The sequence below is a fragment of the Tetrao urogallus genome, assembly GCF_951394365.1.
Source record: "Tetrao urogallus genome assembly, chromosome: 2".
Classification (NCBI taxonomy): domain Eukaryota; kingdom Metazoa; phylum Chordata; class Aves; order Galliformes; family Phasianidae; genus Tetrao; species Tetrao urogallus.
Genome location: NC_136814.1, coordinates 4,988,693 through 5,008,346, shown reverse-complemented (window position 1 = coordinate 5,008,346; position 19,654 = coordinate 4,988,693). Strand labels below are relative to the sequence as shown.

Below are 19,654 nucleotides of genomic sequence, written 5' to 3'. Positions count from 1 at the left end.
TACTTTTTCCAGAGAAGCATAAGAGTTAAACCACATTTAACAACATTCTGCATAACGCTCTAAGGATCTTTCTGCAAAAACATCAGAAAAACCCCACTACTAGAAGAGCTCGCATTTGTAGAAGTTGCATTAGGCAATGAAAAGAGGATGTCCTCTTCCCTTCATCAGGCCTATTTATATGCCTAAAATTAAACACATGCCTAATAATTAAATGTGATTAGGTTCCAATTATTTCGTTTGTGCTTCTTTAGAGATTCTTTCCTTTCATCCTAGTTGCATCAAAATGTGAAAAGCAGAGCAGTGAATGGCTGAGATTGATTGCCATCGGATTCAGACACATTTCAGCCCACCCTGAAAAATGTAAGCTTCCTGTCATATGCTGTCAGTAAAACTCGTGTCTCCCAAACAACGGATCTGAGAACGGGGCTTACATGACACCTTCAGATTTTACATTTTGTTTGACATCTACTATTTGTGAGAACTGGAATTTTATAACCACTTTCCATCCTGTCTGTCCCCATCACCACAACCATCACCAAACGTAATTGCTTTTACTATAAATATCTGACTGTGCCAGTGAAAGTAATACAGAGCAAGATTTAGAAAGCTCTTTTTGACGGCCTAATAGATTTGTTATATAAGTGCAAATCTTCTTCTAGTGTTAGTGTTAAGTAGTTTCTTTTCTACCAAAAAAAAGAAAAAGGAATAAATCACCTTACACAAGTGGCCACACAGAAAAATAACTCCTGCACTAAAAGCACGTTCAAGAAGTTAATTTGTCATCAAGCAAGTTTCGTCTTGCTTTTATGTTAAATCAACATAAAACATAATTTAACATAAAAGTCCTTTTTATTATTTTTTTTTTATTTGAATCTATACCAAGTTAGGTAGGCACAGTATTAACAAGAAGAAAGAGAATCCAGTTTTCCCAGGTAAACCCTGCTACGTTCTGACTCAGCCACTGAAGTAGGAAATAACTGACATAATGCAATGAATATGGAAAACTACTGACAATGAATGTTCCGCTTACTGAGTGAATCTTCAAACCATTGCACAGCAGCCAATAATAACTGAATGGCAAGCCTTAACAAAAGAAAGGAAAATCAATCCATCAGAAATGACCTAATGAGAAATAAATCTTTTATTAAACAGGAAACTTGAGCAAATCAAGCAGATGTTAACTTTAAAAGATAAACATTCCAACAGTTATAATTTATAGGTATAATTCAGATTATACGTGTTATTCAGAGCACCAAAGAGCTTCCTAATTAAAACTGCAGGAATACCTTCCTATAAAAATCAATCTGGTCTCATTAAAATGGGAGAGGAGGATCTAAGTAAATTTTTTCACATATCTTAAAGCCCAAGTACTTCTGAAAACTGAGAGAGCAAATGCAGGTAAGAGCTATTGTGGAGACACAAGATAAATGCCAAAAGCAAAAGCCTTTTCTGAAAGTGTTCTTCATCTCCTTCTTTCACAGAAGAGAAGGCGTGGGATGCAGAAAGGCTGTTCACAAGATGCTAATACTTCTTCTGTGTGCTTTTGCAAAACTTCACCTACATGAAACAATTTTGTTAGACTCGGTGAAGTATAGGTTCTCAGCTGGAAGGTCCCACCTTACCCCCGAGATCTTGAGAAATTGTAAAGTCCTGAAGCAGCAGCAGCAGGACTGATGCGTATCTGGAGATTTCTCACATGATTATGCAAAAGCATATGGAGGAGGAAACATGATTTCACAACTGCAGTCAAAATTCAGGAACAGATTACAGCACTGCAGCCTATGGAAGATCCTCACTTACAGTGGTGCCCTTAAGCGGAAGCGACCCCCAGCGAGGCTGAGCACAAGAAGGTGAGCCTCACCTTCTCCACTCATTCCCTGAGGGACAGCTGGGTTCCTTTTCCCTAGAGGACAGCAGGAGCACCCCCAGACTCGCCCTCTGCACCCAAACCTTGATCCTAGCTGGTAACTGCTCGCTGCTCACTGATAAGGGAGTGTATTCTGGGATCATCCAGACTGCTGAATTAGTGAGGAACTAGCCTGAGCATGACGAGCCTGCCACTGCAGCAACAGGACAGTTCGTCCCTCTCCAGGCTGCTGTTGCCTAATATCAAAAAGCAATTAATCTCAGTTGACTTCCATCACGAAGTGAATTGTTTGCCAACACTTACCACACAGCACTGTGTTAGAAATTGTACGTGTTCAGTGCTCTGGAGAGGCACCTAAGGCATTAACTGTTACTTTCAGCAGGGATGCGTACGTGGGCATGTCCTTTGGACTGAGCAGAGCTGTGGCAGTAAGGGATTGCACAACGGTTTCCATAAACAGAATCTTGTGCTTGGAGCTTTTCATCTTGTTGAACTAAAGGTTTCCACGATTGGTCTCAGATAGGAGCAGAATTACTCTAGAAACACTGGGAAGGAAAGAACGGATCCCAGCTGAAACCCATCTCAAGGCTGACGCCTGATTTTACCACATTCATTCTCTTCCAAGATTTACTTCAACATGTGGTGCATTCTCCATTTTTAAATTTTTGTTTCCTCATTTCAAAGAATATTAACTGAGGCAAGATGTACTCTGTCTCTAGAAACACGCGAGACTCGTGACATATGGTGGAAAAGCCCCAAGCAAAGGAAGGTATCGCTCACATACATCAACTATAGCCTTCCCTTTACAATCTGACGTTATCCACATAGGTTGAAATATAACCTGTGTTTCCTTATATTCATTAGGAAAGCAAAACAAAAGCCCAAGGATACACATTAAATTGCTGTCAAGGGGAAAATCCATACAATGAAGGAGACAGGTTCTTCCAACAAAAGCATCTACAACAGCAAAATACAGGAAATACCACTACCTTCCTTCAAATATCTGCAGAAAAGGTTAAAGACTACAAAAGGGAAAGAAAAAAAAAAAGGAAGAAATATTAGCACGTAACAGCGTAAGCTAAGAGTGCAAAGTGTGTTAATTAGTATATTGTAATGACTTCTGACAGCTTCACATAATGCCTTTTCATCATCATACTGTTTCAATTACGCATTCTCCACTTCACGCATTAAAACCAGCTTCACTATTATAGTTCACCTGCTGCTTTGGTATTAGATTTGAGCACTTACGCCTTTCAAGAAAATCATTTTATTTTCCAGAATTTAATCACTGATCCCCTCTGTAAACACTAGGGAAAAAAATTCCACTGCTCTGTGAAAGCATGAAAGGAAAACAAAGGGCAATGTTATAATGTGGGATGCTGTTATCTCCAGTGCCCCGTGATCTGCCATGCTTCACCAAGCCCTTGGTTAGAAGCCAGTCATGCAGCTCAGAGCTGGAGCACGGCGGTGCAGAAACCTGAAAGCTGGACTCGCTTTCCCTCAATGCTGAAAGAATGATGAAGTGGCTTGGCTGTTTTAAACCATTGGCTCAGATATTAAACATGAAAATAAGCATTAAGACAAATGACCGGAAGTTTGATCTACTAGCATTTTAAATTAAAAGACAAAGTTAGCTATTTCATAACTAATGACCTGCTGGGGAAAAATGTACCTTCTCTTGAGAAGAAAAAAAGTTGGGTTTTTTTGTGTTTTCTTTTTTTCTTTTTTTATTTATTTTTTTTAAGCTTGAGCCTTGAAGAATCAAAAATAAGGGAAGGCAAAAAGAATGCATAAACGGGCCTAAACCTTTCCAGTATTTAACTTGCCACATTATTTCATTACTCCCATTGGAATGGGGCAAAACGAAATCCAAAAAACTACTTTGCTGCTCTCCTAGAAAAGACCCAACAGCACACCACTGCGCCCAGCGCAAGCAGTGCCTACTGCAGGGCAGGACTTGAGCACAGCGCAGGAGCTCAGCTCCTCAGCAGAGCCCTCCAGCTGCTCACAGGAGCGAGCTCTGACAGCATCCCAACTCAAAATGAATGGCTCTCCTCCTACACGCCTCTGAGCTCACTCTGGGGAGAGGCAGCAACAGGAGGACTACGATTGCCTCCGGGAAACAATCTTTCCCATCCCAAACTTCATTGGACACACCCTATTCTCCAGTCATGGTATGGAGAGAAGATTTTTTTTCCATGCACTCATAGATCGCTCTGTTCCAACAAGTTTGGTACATTCTTGCCCCATTCCGCTCCTGAAAGTGCCAGGAATCTGCAAAGCAAGTTGAGGTTTTTAGCAGTGCTCCAAAGATACCAGGGCTTTACAGGATCAGGTGTTCAGAAAACCACCACAGCCAGAGAAGCGTTACACGGGGCAAATAATCTTGATCATTTGATGATAGTTTACTGTGCTGAGCTTCAATATACCCACATTTTCATCCACTTCACCACTCATTTTATAAGACAAACCCTCTGTAAGAAAACTCACACGTCCAACAACACAAATTCCTCCTTGAAATTCTCAGGCAGCAGCTCACTGTCCAGCTATTCCTTCTCTTTTTATGTCTCACTTAATTCAAACACTGAAAATGGCTTGGAGCTAAGAGGGAACGTTTTGGCTTAAACTCCAAATGTTGTCCAAGTTCTAAATTCTTCTCTGCCCTCACAACTTAACACTTTAAGTCCTTAATTAAAGTTTTTACAGCTATGGTGACACTCCCAGGACATACAATTGTACACATGGAGGTTTGACAGCAGTATCTTTCATCAAGCAATGCACTGCATTAAGTAGCAGCAATTTATTTATAACAATCATTGATTGCTGATCTGAGCTTTCAACGCTGGGCACCTTTTAAGCAAGACTCTTCAGGCTCCACGGTGCCTTTTTTAACCTAAGTAATTACTGGAGGCCAGACTTTCCCATGTACCAGCACCCACACATTCGTTCTGTAGTCTCCCTGAAAAGGCATCTACTGAGATCCTAAATCAGCACTAGAGTGCTTAGAATTAGTAGCTAGTAATAGATTCAGGCAATAAAGCTTTAAGCTACTGAAGCTTATTATTTTCATCCTTAAAATCTATTCATGTAAGTGCCAACCACCTTCTAATTCAAAGCAGAAGATTTGAGAATTAAATGTAGGTTCGCTTCAAGTGAATTTAACAAACAAAAAGTGACAGGAGTTGGAATATGGCTCTTTTGTGGCTCAAAGAAAAAGAAACAAAAGAATAGAAGCAGCAAACAAATTACAAGCCCTGTCAACCTTATTAGATATTGTGTTGAGAGCAAGAGGGATGAATGGAGACTTCCCACTCCTGTGCCTTTCACAAACAAATGAAAACACATGCACAGTTTTGAATGCGGTATTTAGGAAGTGACAGATAACTCTTGGGAAAGCAAGTTTGCTTCCCTGCTGAGAAAATAACATATCTCAATAACACTATTTTCTTTCAAATTCCTCAGGTCAACAATTCACATAGGGCATTTTTAATTTATTTTGACTGTTTATTCCACGTTGACAATCTGAATGGTAACCTCCAACATTCTACTGTAGGAAGCAGTCTTAAAAGTGACAGCTCAATCTGTAAACAAATGCCTTCAAATTTCGTCTCTGAAAAACACAGCAACTTCAATCTTAATTTTGTTTGCTTTGTCCAGAAGGAGGACGTTTCATTCCGGAACGTTATTTTTTTTTTTTCCTTTCTTGGGAATTGCATACATCAATCATGTCTGAAAAAGCCTCTCAAAGTTAGGAAAAAAAACCTGGAAAATTATTTGAATGACAGGAATCGCTACGCAGCGTAAAGGCCTGTGCTCCTTTATGTATTTCAAAATTCCTTCTGCAAAGATTTCCCTTACTTGAAGATCACGACTGCATGCTCCAGGAGCACACGTAATTGTAGTGCTGTCCACAGCGTCAAAATAATCTACTCATACAGCATTTTAACTCTACAGTAAGCATTGAAACACAGAGAGAACAAGCTTGGGAAAGAAAACCAATCCCTGCTTACATAACTAAGGATTGCCACCTAAGCCTTTGCTTTTAAATGCCACAAAAAAACCTGTAAGTGAAGCTCCTAAATAAGCTTCCCAAGTGCAAATTTCCTGCCACCACTTTGTTTTGGGTGCCTGGCATGACTTCAGAGAGCAAACTGAAATTTCTTGGTCTTGGAAGTCTCAAACAACAACAAGCATCCTTCATCTCCAGCAAGAGACTCGCTACTCTGGAAGCGTTCCATTCCTTTCTTTAAGTGGAAAAAGTATACCCTACTATTAGCTCACTATTGTCAAGTAATCTGAAAAGTATAGGAAGGTAAAATTAAAGCTCCAACAAAACCGACATAAGCTTCAAAAATCATTCCACATCATTTGTAGTTTCCCGCTTCGCTAAGTTTTATTGTTCTCCAGTTTAGTTAATCTCCAGATACGTAAAGGTCATTGTTCTACGTATTTCCAAGGTTTATCCTTATGCAGGAATGCAGGCACGGTTGTGTAGGTAACTCTGAAATCAATCCTATTAGGGCAGAAAAAAGAATAGACGGCAGAACTTCTCTCTTACAAAGATAAAATGGAAATGCTCCACAGAAAGTGAAAACAGCTCCTCAGGGAATTGTCAGGAACTGGGCAAAAGAGCAATGCAAACGTTCACTAATCAAGTAGAAACTTGAAGAAAGAAAATGGGGAGTGCTTGTGAGAGCAGAGCAGCATTGCCAGCATGTGTGGTAACAGAGAAAGCCCATGCCCGCTTCACTGACCTTGCATGTTGATGTAATGTCAATAGAAAAGTAGTAAATAAAGAAAGAAAAGGAAATAGATAAAAATCTGTACGTATAAAGTATATCCCATTTATTCCTCAAAGGATTTAGTAAATCCCACTGGTCTCCAGAAACAAAAGGATAAGGCAGACACTCCTGAAGGGCAGGGTGCTGTCAGTTTTCCAGCTGACTTCAGTGGATTTCAGCAGGACGTCAGGGGGAAACAGTTTAACAGCATCTCTGGCTGCTCTTACAATGAAAGCTGCCTAAATAGGACCCATAATCTCACATTCCTTCCTTCGGAAAGTTGCTCTCAAGAAAACAAATCAAAGTGAAGAAAAACCCATTTACTCTTCTCTTTCTCAGCTTGTTAAGATTGAATTCTCTGTACGTTACAGTCATGCTTGCAATGCAGATCCCAGTAAATGACATAAGAGTGATATATTCGGGGGGAAAAAAAAAACTAGACCTATTGATGATCCACCTCATTGCCCTCTACATTTTTATATTTTTAATGTAATTCAACAAAATACAAAAACATTAAAGCATGTTCAGCTTGAAGAGGAAAATGGAAAGATAAATACATCACCGTCTCTTTAATCCAAATACTTTCTTTAAAATAAATTCTGTTCCCAAGCTTCATTTCCAATCTCATTTACACAGAGTTGCCAATCCTGATTAGCCCAAATGAACTCCCTAAACATGAAGGTGAAATCTCCCAGACCGCAATACTGCAGATTAGAACACCTGCAGACATCCACTCTGCCACAAGAGACTTTCTTTTTACTTGGAACTACCCTCAAATGAATACCTTTAGTCTTTAAAATTAGAGGACTCTGTATAAGCAGGGATTGTGAGATCCTTTCCTTTGTACATTTATGTTTGAAGAAATGCATGCTGTTTCAGACTAAAAGCTAAGAATCAAAGAAGTCTCTCCAGCTTTCAAAAACAATGACCACTGAAAAAGGCAAAAAAGCATTTGTTTTGATTTGTACCAAAGTTTTGAGACACTTTCAACAGGATAACTAGCATGAGTGACGCTGCAGTACGCAAGGTAAAGAAACACTTATTCACAACACCAGTTGAACGTACACTTTTTTCTCCATGGAGACCTCAAGCATCAGACAGGCACGTGTTGTTCTTCAAAATGCAACTGATAATTTCATAGACAGTGGGCATTCGTGAGACTGGTTGCAGACAAAACTCATCTCGTGAACAAATGCCTTAATAAAGAAGGGATTTCTCATCCAGCAAATCATCACAAGCCATCTACTCCTGTTGATTATGGCTTTTATATGGTCAAGTATTCACAAGTTAAAACTCCGTGCTCTTAATCATAGCCTGGCCTGCTATAAATCATTACATTTTAAGACTTCATTTGATCAGAAGGCAAGCACCAACTAGTGCCTGCAACTTGGAGAAATTGCAATCGGTCATTTCTCAACATCTGATAGGAAGGAAGAAGCAGAAAAAATGCACTTCAAAATATTCATGGTTTGATCGATGATACAACTACCAATGGTTTAACAGCTGTGATGTTAAAAATTAAGAGATATTCCCTGTACCCATAGAAAAAAGCATTGCACATATCAAGTACTTTGTCTCTTTCCACTGCATCTCCTCATGCAGAAAAAAAGGAATGTCAATGACATTTCTAATAGATATATTAAAACAAGGCGCATAACCAAGATGAAAAATTAAGGACCTTTGGTTACACTTATCGAAGCTGCATTGTGAACTAACTGTAGCGTGAATTAACATTTTGCTGAGAACACTTCCAGATCAGCAGGAAACGCTATAGCCTACTTGCACAGACACCTGATGAATGAGAACAGTTTTCTTTCTGTTTGCTTTGGATTTGACAGTTATTTTTATCTCTCCATAGCCCAAGCTCATGTTTCTCATACAGTTGATAGCAATACACTCTCGATCTTAATTCAAATCAGTTTGACTTCAACAAAGTCCAAGATTTAGACCCAACCTCGTGCTCAGAGGAAGCGCTTCTTTCATTATGTGCCATGAAGAAATACAGGGAGACACTAAAATCAAAAGTTCACATCAAATGGAAGCAAAATGGACAATGAAGGGAAAAGAAACAACAGCTGGGAAAGAATAAAGGATGGCAGGGAAAACACTAAACTGATGGAAGATATTCTATCAGTCTCTGAACAGGCACACCAACAACCTGGAGAGAACGCTAATAACAATGCTGGATCAAGAAAGTTCTGGAAGGGGGATGTTGGAAGAAGTATGAAAACAGGGGTGGGGATAATATACTTGCCAGCACAGCATTTAGATAAGAGACTCTGTTAAATCTGTTAATTGTACGCTTGCCATTTTATCAATTTGGAGGCTAAAGGTGCATGATATAATGGATGCTGGGCTCAGAGCCAAATCACAGCTCCTGCTGTTGAGCATCTACCTACTGTAAGCAAATAGGGCCACTTTCATGTTTTAAACATTGCTAAGTAAATACATTGTTTTCCAAATATTAACAGCACACCTCCACTACAATTTCTGCAACAGAATACACAGTAATCCAAATGAGCTTTCACACAGGTTTGTACTAAGGATAGCCTGGAGCTAATGGTTAAATTCAAAGCTCGGTATCAGAGAAACGCATTAAATTCCTCTGCTGTGGGCAGGGAGATACATTTGGCACAGAGAAGTGATGAAATGGTGGGAACAGAGGAACCACACGTACCACACATGGCCAAAAGTGGCACCAGGGACAGGTGACAACATTTGTTGTAGAGCACAGTGCAGAGTAACAAGCCCTGCCCACAGCTCTCCTTGTTTGATGCCTTCCAAGTCACCTCCTGAACAAGTAAGAAAAAAAGGAAACAGTGACATAACAACCTGCAACTAATACAAATCTCTACCTATTTAATAAAGCAAGGTTCTTATAAGGAGCTAGATTTGTTAATGGGTTACAGAGCCTTTTGCTTACACGTTCCTGCTTCAAATCCAACCCTGAGCTCAGTGACAGAAAATCATTACCATACTTGTTCAATGGATTACCTGAAATGCACTTATACTTTCATAACAAAGAATATTTTTTTTAAGCACAGAATATTAAATATATATAAATAAAAAAGAACAAGATATTTTCCTCTGTCATCAATGATAATCAATCAAATTTGGAGACTTTCCATTGCCCTTTGCAGTCATGTCTCCCCATCTGCTCACTGCGGGTTACACACAGGGTTTTGCTGTTATTTTTATGTTATTTTTAAACAGGTGCTTCTGGTCTGCAACCCTGCAGGCACGAGCACAGCTATGAGTGGTCTGGGAGAAGAAAAGCAACAGCAGCACAGATGTCTTCCTGCAGCACAGGACACGGCACCGAGCAGCACTGCTGCGTGTGGAAAGGCCAAAGCCCCCCGAGCTCTCTGCTGCACAATTGGAAACCTCATCCCACCTCAGAAAAGTTCCTTTCTGAACATACTGTGCCTGCCACACAGGGGATTTACTCATTTATGTGATCCTGGTTTCTTAGTCACAATCATCAGGTCTCTTAAAAGGAAAAGACCAAGACAGTCTCCCTATATTTTCAGACACATTCTCTACACATGAACACGAGATTCCCTGACCCATGAACTGCTCTTTTTGATAAAACCATCTGGTGGAGAAGCTAAATAAAACATTGTCTAAAATTAACAGCACTATGACAGGGAAAGAATACGATGAAACCTGTCCAGGATGTCAGAGGTCCTGAAGCACTACAAAATGCATTCATTTGACAAAAAGTGTCAGGGGAATGTAGAGTTGTATTTTTTTTTTTTCTCGTTAAGATGGAGAAAAACTCAGATATCCCAGCTGTTTAATTAAAAGTTCCACACTGACAGAGTCCTGCTGGACTCACAGCTGCAATAGGATGTGCGAGCATCCTTCAAGATCACAGACCCCTGACACAGATCTTCTGCCTCTTCTCTGATGCCCTAAAACTCCCCAGGGGCTGAAACTTGTCTGCAAGCCTCCTTTACTTCCACCTTGTTAACTCCTGGGTTGGCTCAGTGGCACAGCAGCTGACCAAACAAGACGTGGATTCCCTGCGACTCCCCGGCACAGGCTGACCCTCCCTCACCAGGCCGTACCGCACTGCCGCTAATACAACTCCTGGGCATCAGCTGGTGAGGAAGGCAAGAATAACATGGGAATCATTTTCACCATAACCACTGCAAAGATCTTCACCTAATGTGGTGGGTTTTTTGCTGTTGTTCTGTTTTGTTTTTCTCGTCACTGCTGGTTTTGTTTGTTTTTGCTATCCTGAGGGATCTACCAGCCTTGCCTAAAACTGATTCTTGTGTCAAATGCAGTCTCCATTTATGCATGGTCCCTAAGCAACGCAGATCCTTTAACAAGAAATCAGAAGAAGAGGGGGAGTTTTATGGCCTGCAAAAATCACACAGTAAAGGGGCAGCAATGGAGAGATGGTTTTATTTTTATTTTTTTATTTTTTTTTTTAAATTTCTGGCAAATCCTTCAAAGCCAAATTCCTTTTCTGAAGTTGTCTTACATTGCCAAATGTAAGATTCTGATTTAAAATGACTTGCTTTGTGCCTTTATGTTCACTCTCTAAACTGAAAGAAATCCAACAACATTCGTGGCTCCCCAGTCAATTTCGTGTTCACTTCACTTTCAACTTCTCATGAACAGGGCTGTATTACAACAAATTAATTTTAAATGAACAGTCTTCCCCAGAAAAAATTCTTCTCCATTTTGGGAAAAAGTTGTTTTGAACGAGATTATGCCTCTGCCAAGACTACACCTGACAAAAAATGCAATCTGTTACGTGAATGAATGGCGATTTTGAAAACAGCAGGCTTTCAGAGCACATGATGTTACATCATTTTGCTATCCGTGACACCTCTCAATGTCTCGTGGGGATTTCCCTCTCTGCTTCATGCAACATCTTCAGAGTCCCCCCCCGTTCTGCAGAGGGAATTAAAAATGAAAAACGTGGCTGTTACAACACGGCTTCAATGAGAAAATGTTTCCTCCTTTGTGTTCATGGGTGCTTCAAACAGTTCAGTCTTGATGACCTGCTGTTTATAGCTTGCAGGCTGTGAGAAATTACACAACATTCTTACTGTATTCTGACTTTCTTAAAAGCAACCCACATGTTTTAATGCTAACATGAACGTTGTATAAAATTATACTGAAAGCATATTAAGGAAGTTACAAAAAGATAAATGCGATCCAGACAGACATAAATATAATTAGATATCAAAGGGGTTATTTTTAGTGTTGCAAAGCATTTCTTCATTTATGCATTTATTTATTTATAAGCTTGGAAAGACCTTGGAAACCTACCAAGTATTTTTACTTGGTAGGAGAACTAAATAAGAGGCATACTGAGCAGTGTGCAGTGATAGATCACACACTCCTTTCTGCAACACCACAACAGAAATACGGTTGGGCATTTCTCTGTCCATCTCTCATACGTCACTAGAAAACATAACAGAGTTCAGATTGCTGTGTCCCAGGTAAAAGGGAATCCAGCATAACTCCCTTGCTGAGGAGGCCAGAGCAGAGATTTCAACATGACAAATAGTCAATAGGAATACGCAAGAAGATATAATTCAAAGCGGGTGACAATTGTTTAATTAACATTTTCTTCTGGCTTCTTACTGCGTAAATTATATTATACAAATTACACTCACCTACAAACCAGCATGTGGGCAGAAGCAGCTATAAGGAAAGTTCACACCGCAAGCACCGTGCTGTAAATACAGTTAATACACTTTCCTCATAAATCTGGTCCTAGGACTGTAATATTTGCAAGCCACAGAATGCTGTAAATATTCTACAACACTGACAGTGCAAGCACACAGAAAATACAGACTTATTCATAGATATGCAGACATGGATCTCTGGAAACATACAGAAGTATCATTGTGTTTCCCTATTTGAAGACACTGTAGAACAAAAAGAGATACTGTCAAATGCTTTAAAAAACTCAGGGACCTAAATTTTGCTTAAATTCATCGCGCTGCAGGAGAAAACCCTTGTGACTCAGATATGCATACTCAAATACAAAACATCCTAGATTAAGGCATATTTCCCTCTGTAGTGAAGCAGTATCTACATCAGTAAAATGATACCTTTTCTTTTTTCTTTCCTTTCGTTCTTTTTTTCTCTCTTTCCTTTTCTTCTCTTTTTTTCTTTTCCTTTCTTTTCTTATTCTCTTCTCTCCTTTCCTTTCACTGACTATCTGGTTAATCAGTGTTTAGACTCTTCCCTGCAGCAATTAAAACATTATTTATGCCCTGCAGCCTCACACCTGATGTCTTCTTCCTGAAGAGAAATGTTTCAAAACATTGACCTCAATTTTGACAAACTAATGGATACTAAAGCATGGTTTGATCTGCGTGCTTCGTTTGTGCAAAACAGCCTCAGGATTCCTCTTCTTTGCTGGTTGAAACAAGGACCTTCTGAAACTTTAGACTGACCAAAAGGAATTAGATTATAGGTAAACAACTCCTCTCGAAACAGATGAACTTTTCCTCAGTAATATTAATTCAAAATACATTCAGAAAAAAAAAAAAATAATAAAAATAAAAATAGCAGCTCTAGATTCCAAGCGAACAGTGAGGTCTGAGAGCAAAAGAAGCAAAAATTCATGGGAAAAAAAAAATTGCAGCACCTTTTCACATCTATTTTTTTTTCCCCACTTTATTTCAAAAGAGGAGAACTGAAAGAGTTGTGTCCTTATTTGTTCTCAACTATCTGAGTGCTTCTCTTGCAAATACCGTGTCACAGTTTGGGCCAAAAAATATGCAGACTCGGCACAAGGAGGAGTCCTACAGTTTACTTGTAAGAAACAAAACTAGGCCACCCTCATTTTAAAACATCCCAGCTACAATAATACAGTAATTATTAATCTCAATAAATGATACGAAGTTAATGACCTCGGAGAGGCAACCATTTTAAACTTTTTTCCACTCCAGGGAGATGGAGGATCAGCAGTTAGTGCTCCAATTCAAGGCCCGAGCCCACGCCAACATATTTTATAAGCTGAGCCCAGGTTTGGGAGACAGGCTGCATATTTTTCAGAGACTAACCCAGCATAAATCACAAAGTGCCAGCACACTATGAGGTTAATGTTGTGTTTTACTACAGTAAGCAATTTCTATCACCATTTAAAATGGGACAAGCAAAATTCAGGCAGACAAAATCTCATGCATCAAAGATTAATTTTTCAAGTACCGAGTGTATGCTTTGGCTACTGAGGGAACATATTACAGCAGGAACAGCAGCAAGCACTGCAGTTAAAGGAGCATAAACATCTCCATTATAACCCATTATAACCCTTCTTCCTTGTAAGCTGACTCTAACTATCAGAAAATTTGTTTATTTTTCTGATACCCATTTGATTTTTTTATTATAATTTGAGTAAACGAATCAGCCTATGTTCAAATATGGAGGAAATAAAATGTGTCAGCCCCAAAATGTCTGAGCAATGACTACCAGCCAGCTGAGTGCTAAGGCATATTGGAGTGAAAATTGTTTTTAACTAATGAAGAGAAATCTAAATAGCTCCTTACACACAAATTAGGCATTAAGAGAGTATTTTCAACTTGCAAGCACCTGCCTTTGTCGTCACTGGGGTCTCCCTGGGATGAACTCAGCACTGGGAACACTGGCTTTGGGGACGTGTGCTATAAAGAAGGATGGGCTGCCGACATTGCCAAGTGATGCTGCAAGTTCTGTTCTGCAACTGCTTTCAGCAAGACCAAGAATTGGACCCTTACAGAAACTATTCCTGTCCAGAATTACAGAAACAAGGCCAGAGAGGAAAACAAGTGGCATCAGGCTTCTGCTGCCTGCCATTGCATCATATTCATATACATGAGATACCAGTGGCGTTCAGCGTTTGGTGACAGGTCTGAAGCATGCAGTGAAGAACACAATTCAGATTTAGTAGTAAAGATCAATAGTAAAACACTTCCGTTAGCCACAACACATACATCAATTAACTGAACAAGCTGATCTGAAACGAGGACTTCCAGCAGCACGTGCTGTAAGTTAACCACAGCAAGATGCCGCACAGAGCACTAACAAATACACACCAGCCCATTCACTGATTCATCTTTAAAGAACCTACCCACTAAAAACTGTACATGAGCTAGGAACTGTACATGAGCTTTGTCCTCACATACGAGGACAAAGACTGTATAGTGTCATGATGGAAGATTCTTGCTGATTCATATCAGCCCTTTTCAACTAGTAGCTGAAGCACTTGTCCCTTTTCCCATTCCCAAACCAATGAAAGGTTTGGAGGAGATGTTTGAACTTGAGTAGTTGAAGGTGATAAATACATTCCCCATGAGTCTTGATTTTGCTCTTATTGTGTACATGCAGAAGAGAGGGACAAGCCATCAAGCTCTACATTACGACATTAAATCAGCTCTAAAATCCAAAAAGTTTCTAGCATTGAAGTAATCATGGACATTTCCCTTCCAACACATTCATAGCACACCCAGTGTATCCTTTTGTAAATGGAAACTATCGCAGGTCATTAAGATGACTGAAGCCAATTGCACCACATTAAAACACAGTAAATGCATCACTGCACTTACTTTCAAAATCATTATAAAATGCATAATACCGACTTTCTAAAAACAAAACAAAACAAACTTTGAAAATCAGACACAGAACACATCGCAAGTGGTTTTGTTAACAATAAATTCCTTTCTCACTGAAATCTAAATAAGAACATCACTCAAGCACGAGGGGTCTCAGCCTTTGATTAATAATACTTTCCTTCGCCGTCTTCAAATTAATTCTAAATGTTTAATTAACGACGAAGACTTAAAAAGTATTACAAAGAGCATCAAACAACTGATTCAGAAAATACACATCTAGAGCTGTTTTGGGCTAAACCTTTTTTCATTGTCTCACTCCATTTAGGCAGAACGTTGACAATTATGTGATGCTGCTGTGCAAAGGCAAGGAGTATGAAGACACTCCTCCCTACCATTACAGATCGTCAATCATATTAATGACTGTATCACCCTCTGATTCTCAGTGGTCTTCTTCACCTGAAATTTCATCAAACTTCTACCTAGTTGTGTGTCTGGTAGCATATTTCTTTTCAATGAACTGTTTAAAAGCTGTGGCAGGTGGAGGCTGAGAACTCTGACCAAGAGAGAAATAATAGCCAAGTTGGTCTTCTCCAAACAATCCTCTTTTGGACACATATTGGTCACCTTTAATGCAGTCCTTTTCAACTCACATTCTTTTCAATTCCCCCAAATCTCTCATGAAAAGAAAAATAAAGTGGGTAAAACGAACAGCAATTGTGCAAATAAAAAAAAAAAAATTAACACAAAAGAAAGCATCTCAGCTTTGCACACCCTTGAAGTAAATTATAAATATTAAATCAAACCAAGATTTCGAAAGTAAGAAAAGGAGCAAAGTTCTTTGAGGAGTCCGGGGAATTTGGATAATATGCTTAAATATTACTCTCCATTTTTCAACTGATCAGCTTTGGAGTAGTGGAATACAGTCTTTGGAGTTCCATTTCTGCCTAATCGACCTTTTAATTACAGATCTGTAAGCAGTCTCCAAGCAAATATAGAGTTTTAAGTTCTCCACCTTTACAGCCTCACATTAAAATAACACACTCCAAATGTTCTTCTAAATCTTTTAAATACCAAAAATTATGGATCTAGTAGTAGCACTCTTTTTAATCTCCGTTTTTTAATCTCTACTTTTTAATCTGATTAAACAAATTGAAAGGCTGATTCTTCCTACTGTGTTTAATACTAGCACTTCCACTAGCTACTTATTTCACAGCAGGAACTGTCTTTGAGAGCACATGCACATTATTACTCCAGATAGACCAGAAGTCTATACAGCATTTCCTAGACAACATTGCTTGTAGCACTCGCAACATCAAAACAGAAAGAACTGTTCTAAATTTTACAGCTTTATTAACAACGGAAACAATACATTAGAGACTGTGTAGCATTTCCAGCAAGGTGTTTCCTTTCACTCCAAGTCACACTTTCAGATTTAATTTACCAATGGTTGGCTCTACCGCATTCTAGAGACCCTAAGATTTTATTTTCCCCAGGTTTGGGGGTTTTATTATCAAGCATATTTTCATAAAAAGAAAGAAATGATTATTAGAAATATTAACAGTAGGAAAAAGTTCATTCGGAGACTCCTTTCCTGCCAAACTTAGTGTATCACTTCCTTATTTCAGATGTCACCATGCCTCCAGTTGGTTTCAAAGCCATTAAAACCCTTGTATAACAGGACTCTATTTTTTAATGTGTTCTGACGGGCACTTTTTTATGGAGGACCTCTACAAGCAGATAACAAGCCATGAGGCTGTTGTGCACCCTTGGCTCCAGCTATAAACACAATTCTCATTCAGACCATTTTCTGAACCAACGGAGACCAACTGAGACCATCAATCAAACAAGGAGAACTGGCATTAGCAGAGCTTTAAACAGACACTTCTCATCTGCTGTTTAAAGCATAATGGGGTAAAAGCACTGTTCACTGTTTGAAGACCAGTTGTACAAATTCTAGAATAAAATTTTCTTTCAACAGGAATAACAATATGAGGCACAAAAGTTAAGTAACTGGTTATTCCTTCAGAAAAGCATTAAAGGAATATATCTGATCAAAAAGTGATGCATTTGCAACTCCAATGCACAATAGAAAGTTGGGAGTACAAATAGGTGTCTACTGAAAGACAACAACAAATTACATGAACCAAATTGTGTGTTCAACAAATAACTTGTTTGGCATTTGAGGGTCTCTGAGTAGGCTTTTGCAGTACAGAAGGTAGATGGTGATTATACTGACTTCTGTAACACTGTATTGAGTGTTACATTAACTGGTAATTAGAAAACTAATTTTGATTTCACCTCTATTTCCAGTGTATTCTTTGGCTTCCAAAAATATATCTTGAAAAGCCCATAAAGCAACATCTCTAGGCTTCAGACACATCAGTCTTTGTCTGTTCACATTACTAAGATGAAAAGATGAGGGGGAAAAAAACACGACTTCATGTATTTTCTCCCTAAGCACTTACTGTTACTTGTGTACTCCAGAGACTGATGTGACAGATGTAACTACTAGAACAAAACACAGAAGACCGGCTTCTGCCATACATCTTTGCACTTTGCTTAGGCATTTTTTCTCCATTTTTCACTTGTGAAAAAGCAGTTATCACACCTGTTCTTATTTAAGTCAATGCAGCTAATTATACAATAAAGATACAATTGTTTATAAAGTTGAGAGCCACAGTACTTTTTATTTATCAACTATCGATTTCCTTTTCCTTAAAAAGCCAACTTAATTCCAGCTTCCTCCACGTTACCCGTAAATCTACACAATATGTTGCATGACCTTAGAATCCTAGACCTTCTTTAACACTGAGTTTGCAGTTTAAGCCCAAGTCCTGCATCACACATTGCATGGGTAGACTGCTCGGCCCTAGAGCAGCTCTGCTGATTTCAGAAACTAGAGGTGAGAACTAGAGATGGGAAAATCCCAGGGGTAGGAAGTATGACTGGAACATCTACAACTCTGCTAAACAACAAAAAATAACAGTTCACCACAGTAAGAACTATATTTCACATTCAAAATCGTTACTCATCTAATTACAATCCCATGAAGACCAGAAACAACAAAAAAAATCATTACCCTAAACTGTTCATTGATTATTGTAGGTCTCACGCACGCAACTAGGTGAAAAGCAAACTCAAAAGCTGGCATTTATCCATTCACTTATGGCTTCAAACAAATTGCTGACTTGCACAACTGCTTCACAGAACACCTGGATGGGAGAGTCAGGACATCCTGTCACATCGCTGCTTCATTGCAAAAATCAGATGTAAAATACATTTACATTGTCATACTGGTACAATAAAGCGACACAGAGAGGCAAAAGAAATTAGGTGGCTCTAAAACCCTCTAAAATGTGAGAACAGAGTTCAGCTTGTTTGATCCCTTTCAGAGTTTACATGGTACAATAATTTAATGACCCATAATCAAAAGCTTCTAAAAGGAAAAGCAAAAGAAAGCAGTTGATGAACACAAATACATTTTAAGGAAACAGCCTAAGCCAAGAGTAACTAATTGTCAGACTGCACAAAAACTGCCTATTTCCCTCCTTTTGCCTGTTTGCCAGTTAATGCATCCTTTCCCCATTTCATGTTGATGCATGATCATATATAAATAGACGTGCCTTTGATGCAACTTGATTTCAAAGAATATCAATTAAGCAGAATATTGGCTTTTCTCTACAGGTAGTTACAGGTTTTATTTCAAACCACAAGTGATACAAGGTTTTCTCATTATTTTGTTTTCTTATATGAAGAACAAATTCAAAAATTCCTTATAGCCTTCAATCATAATCCAATTCCACAAACCTAACTTAAGCAAGACCTATTAAACTCCTATAAAATTTAGAGGGAGGCCATGTCTCAGACACGACCCTATGTTTTTCAAACACAGTTCAGTGCTCATTGCTTTGGTACATTTATTTTCTCTCATTGAAATACATGGGAGGAATTAAGTACCCACACACGAGTCACTTTCCTGTGACTCCCAAGATTTTTTCCTTCCTTCTTTCTGTCTTTTTTCTTAGAGTACAAGAATTAGACCTCAAAAATTCACAACAGAGACAATGTTACCCAACAACCTTATCATTTTTTTTAGAGGAATCTGGTCATGATTTTGATCACATAGAAAACCCCAAAGTAGGCATCACATGGGATTTGCTCAGATTTCCCAATCTGAAGGCAAATAAACCTTTCATAAATAATTAATATTAACCATGTTAAATAAATTAACCACCTGGTAAATTTACATATAAAACACATGAAATTTTTCCTACATATAGCAATTATCACTGTCAAGGGAATAACTGCCAGTTATCATCGTTATCATCATCACCACAGAAGGTGCCAACAAACAACTGGAACCAGACTCTTTTCTCTGTAAAGTGTTAAGAGCCACAGGAACCTAAAAAGATACTTGTTTCTGCACTATGCATTTGATTTTA

General features: G+C 38.8%; 1 protein-coding gene across 1 annotated transcript in view; it reads right to left on the bottom strand.

The window, feature by feature from the left end:
* The window catches only part of MACROD2 (mono-ADP ribosylhydrolase 2), a gene marked incomplete at its 5' end in the record, with an annotated part of 837,700 nt that overhangs the window by 568,641 nt on the left and 249,405 nt on the right, over positions 1-19,654 (bottom strand).